A 5,034-nucleotide genomic window follows, 5' to 3' on the forward strand; every position below is an offset into this window, starting at 1 on the left:
GCAAATAGAATATTATATCCTATTCCTTTGACAATCAGGGGAGAAGTTAGTGGTTCAAGTTAATGGAATATGCTTTTGCATGGGGGTGATATATCTCTCACAAAAATTTTTTAAATGTGTGAAGCTGCTGAGTTTCAGCAGCATATCAGAGTGATAAAAAGCTCCAGTTTTGGAGCCAGAACACCTTGCTTCAAATCCTGTCTTTATTATTAACAGTGTTATCTTGGTTGAGTGGCTCAATTTCTCTGTGCCCTAAAAAACTAATTTGTAGAATTTGGATAATAAGAATAGCTTCCTCTATAGGGTTGTGGTAAATATTAAAATGGTCAGTACATAGAAAGTGTTTAAGATAATACCCAAGCCATTAAGTGTATTATATATGTTAGCTACTATTACTAGAGAGGGCATGTGAGAAATGGTATAAAATCTGAAGCCACTATTTACAACCAAACAGAGCCAGACAAAGATGCATAAAGGGTAAGTCACATTAATTTGGCTCTTTTTAAAATCAAAGCACTGATGAAGTTTGGAATAGAAAAGAAGGCTGTACACTTACATGAAACTTTCTACTATGTTGTCTCCTGCTAGACTCAAGTGGAGAATGCTGCAATATGAAACAGAGACTGTGGCTACAGTAATAAGAATTGGGATTAGGAAATATAAAACCTTCCCTGACTAAAAGACCCTTAATAGAAGGTCACAGGGAAATTGTTAATGGAAGATTTTTGAAGTATTGAAACTGGTAGAGGTCGTACAAGTGTTTACTGTAAAAGTTCTGAGTGTTATTTATACAATATTTCAAACTCTTGAAGGACTAAATTTCAAAAACAAGCAGGATGCAGGAAGGCACTCAAAGAGTACCATGTAAATAAGGAAAAACATCTTTCAAAACTGTTCAAGTTTTTTTTCTGCTTTATGGAACCTAAACTTCCCCTACCTCTAACCACTTGTCTTATCATTTTAGGACTTAGGCAAAATATATTCAAACCATTGCCATCGTTGTCAATACAACTCAAAGCACCTTTTCCTGTGTTGGTCTGTGGATGAATCACTGCCAAATCTGTACACATTAAACATCATGCTGGAGTCATTTCTATAGCAAGTTTTACCTTGTGAGCATTTCACCATGCTGTGCAGGAAAGCTCTTTGAAGGGCATTAATTTTCATTTTGGGATTTAGCCTCCCAGTAGCCCCAGTCAAGGAAAGAAAGTTATATTCCTCTTTTGTTTCAATAAAAACCTCATTTGCTCTCAGATAAAGTTTCCATCCTATGACCATTTGAATGCCTTAAAGTTTTCCCACATTCTGCTAAGAACAAGTCTTTTGGAAAGTTTCAGTCTCTCTCTGCTGTGGCAGCATTAATTGCAGGTATTTTCAGACTCTGTTTTCTATAGCTAGATTTTGTATGTTAGAAAAGGTAGTGTAGAAGGCAATTAGTTTGATTTTTTCAGATTGCACAACTAGAGATCCCCCAACTTGGTTTTTACATGTTAAATACATAGATCAGGAAGATGGCAGAGGTAAATATGGATAAACACAAGAAGGTCAGTACTGAAAAAAGTTGATGGAGCACTGCTTAAAAACCAAGTAGAGTACAAACAATTACAAAAGAAACTGATGATTGGAGAAACAGTGTTAAGCTTTCTTATTTCACAATGTTTGATTTCAAAGAGCTACCTTTTATTAGGTCTTCATTTCCCTCTTTTCCATTATGTATAAAATCAAACCATAAAGCTCCTAGCTTTTCTATATATAAGTCCTACTATTTTTTTCTGTCTCTTATCTCTTTACGCTTCTACCTCTGGAAGAATGCTGAAAGATGGGTCATGCAGCATATAATAAAATTCAACTGCCACTTTCTTTTAAGTATTATAGTGAGGAATATTCAGGCCAATATTATAAGGAAAGAAAACTGCTTGCCTCAGAGGGAATAACAAAACATTTGAGTTCAAATTTCTTGTGATATATTGCCATTCATTCTGATAAGTTAAAAAGAAATCCATCAGAATTTTTTCATCATTCCTCTAAAGGTAGTAAAGGAGCTTCATCATTTACTATTTGAGAGAAGAAATTTATTTTAAAAGTAAAAAGCTGGATGATTAACCCAGAAGGCTTTAGAAAATAATATAGAATATTGTTACAACCAGTTAATGATTTATTATACTACCATTTATATTACAGTTGGTATAGAAATCTTTGTGCTTGCCTGAATTGGTCTCACACCCTTGGTTCAAAATTAATGTCCCTTGTTTACAAGCTGTACTACAACTAATTAAATACCCCTAAAATATGTTTCATAAGTCAAGATTTTACAATATTTGAGCATTTAAGAGTTTCTCCAAATAGATAATTGTAGATAGGTCTGGTGTGGTTGAGTTTGTCTTTTGCTGCATCCTATCAGATAGTATGAGAAGAATTGACTGTGGCAATAAGGAATATTTAAATGGTAGGTTACTATGACTTATAGAAATAACTATATAATAAAAGGAGATACTTGATTTCTTAAAAAGATTTATAATACACAAATAAAAGTGACAACTGAAAATCAAACTATCAGTGCATATTTCAATTTCTTGTCATTATATTTTACAAAGGAATAATGACAAGACAAACTTGCCATTGAATGTTATGAAATATTCACAGATCTTTAATTATTTTATTTAATATTCTCAACCTCCATTTCAAACTGTAGAAAAGCCAAAACATATGAAGTAATAATAAATTATGACCCAGAATATAAATAATGTCTCAGTTATTGTCCTAGAGCATATAAAGTTATGCAGAAATTATTTTCAAATCCTGTCATCCAGGTATCAAAACCTTCAATCCCAAGTACTACAATTAGAGTTCCTCTCTTTTTATCTCCTTTGACACAGTTTCTTTTCCTTCTCTGGCTCCCCTCCTACATTTTTTCTTCTGCCGGGTGATATTGTTTCTGTTTCCAAATTTATTTCTTCTTCCCCTTTAAAAGTATTCTATCCCTGATTTTTCCATTGATTTCGCTTTTCTATTTATCAGGACTAAGATTTTAGCTTTGTTCATTATTGTAAATACTCCTAAATTGGTGTCTGCATGTGTGGGTGTTTATACCTCCATTTGTGTGTTATATTTCTGTCTAGAAATAAACTGTTACCATAAATGAACAAATTAGAATACTTGGTTCCCTCTATAATCATATCCAAGAAAAGTTGAATTTTTTACCCAATATTAATATTTTTAAATGTTACTGAATTATTTTTCATTACATGGCAAACTCATTATATACAAGTTTATTAAGACTGTAGTTCTACCTTTCTCTGTAACCAAAAAAATAGCCTGAATGTACAGAAAGGAAGGTAAGTATAGTTGGATATTTTGTAAAAAATATTATTTTTCAGGAAAATTGTCTCTTTTGGCTTGTAAAGAATATCATTAATCTTCACTTACCTAAATGCTAGTTTAGAGATGTATAAAATAACTCAGGTATTTGAGATGTTGGTTTTATCTACAAATATATGAATGAAGCATAATAAGAAAAGTATAAAAATGTTACTGCCATCATGGTATACACAACTGTATTTGGAAAGGCATACATTTCTTTCTCCATTTTTTTGGCAAATATTTATGTGATTCTTTCTCCACATATCAGGAAATGAATGATGAAGGAAAAATGCAAATTCTCAGAGCTACTTTAATCTCCTGAGTTTTTCTAATTGGCCTCATCTGGAAGCAATTCTTGTTGTGGTTATCTTGATGTTTTACTTGATGACACTGATTGGCAACCTATTCATCATTATCTTGTCATGTATAGATATCCATCTCCACACTCTCATGCACTTTTTCTTCTCAAACATCTGTTTTCTGAACCTATGCTATGCAAGCAGCTCCATTTCTTAGCTACTTGTCAATATCTGGGGCACAGGAAGACTATCTCTTATGAATTTTGCATGATTCAACTCTACTTTTTCCTTTAAGAACCACAGAGTGTCCTACTTGTGGTGATGTCCTATGAACATTACACAGCTATATGTAGACCTTTACATTGCAATTTTCTCATGCATCCTCATTCTATCACCTGTTGACTGTGACTTCTTGGGTAAGTGGCTTTATCGTCTCAGCACTTCATTCTTCTTTTACCTTCTGAGTATACTTGTGTGGACATAAAAAAATAGATAACTTCTGTGAACTTCCAGCACTACTCTAACTCTCATGTGCTGATGCTTGTGCTAATGAGCTGATCCTCATAGTCATGAGCACAATTTTTATGCTCATATTTCTCATTCTTATTCTCACCTCTTATGGTGACATTACACAAGCAATGCTGGGGATGCAGTCTACAACTGGACTTCAGAAAGCCTTTGGGACATGTGGAGCTCATCTTATGGTCATATCTCTTTCACATACTAGTCATATGCATATATCTCAAGTCACCATCTGGGAATTCTTAAGATCAAGTCAAGTTCTTTGCCCTCTTTTATACTGTTGTCACACCTAGTCCCAACCCTCTAATCTATACCCTTGCAAACAAAGAAAAAAGGGGGGCAGTAAGAAGACTAATGGGCTAGAAGTGGGAGATGTGACAGAGGGATCATTTTCCCTGAAATATTGTTTCAAGGGTCTTGTTCATCTGAGAGAGTGTCCGTAGATCTCGTGAAAAAATATCAGTTGATAATTCCCACAGGAAGATGATGGTCTTTGTTTGTTTTTTTGTTTTTGTTTGGTTTGTTTTTTTCTGTTTTGTTTTGTTTTGTTGGGGGGGAGTTGCATGGTCCAAGAAATGATGCTTTGAATTAAACAAAGCTAAAAAATTAATTGCGTTAGTTTGTTTAGTTAATTACATACTGAAGACACATTAAACTTTTCCTTTTAATCATCATTATTCTTTGTTGGGTAATATATATATTTTGGGTAATATATTTATAGTGTTGAAAGTAAAATTAATCCATATCCCTTAATTTACCATTCTCAGTGGAAGATAATAAGATTGGTGAATAAAAGGTGGAATAGACTCTCAAATAATGTAACAAAGGTACATTTCTCATATCCCCTACTTTT

The 5,034-nt window shown here is 33.3% G+C and overlaps 1 pseudogene; it reads left to right on the forward strand.

Annotated features, from left to right (window-relative positions):
• Positions 1-466: 466 nt before the first annotated feature.
• LOC143672886 (olfactory receptor 2J3-like) lies at positions 467-4,544 on the forward strand (annotated as a pseudogene).
• Positions 4,545-5,034: the final 490 nt, after the last annotated feature.

This window comes from Tamandua tetradactyla (assembly GCF_023851605.1).
Source record: "Tamandua tetradactyla isolate mTamTet1 chromosome 22 unlocalized genomic scaffold, mTamTet1.pri SUPER_22_unloc_1, whole genome shotgun sequence".
NCBI lineage: Eukaryota > Metazoa > Chordata > Mammalia > Pilosa > Myrmecophagidae > Tamandua > Tamandua tetradactyla.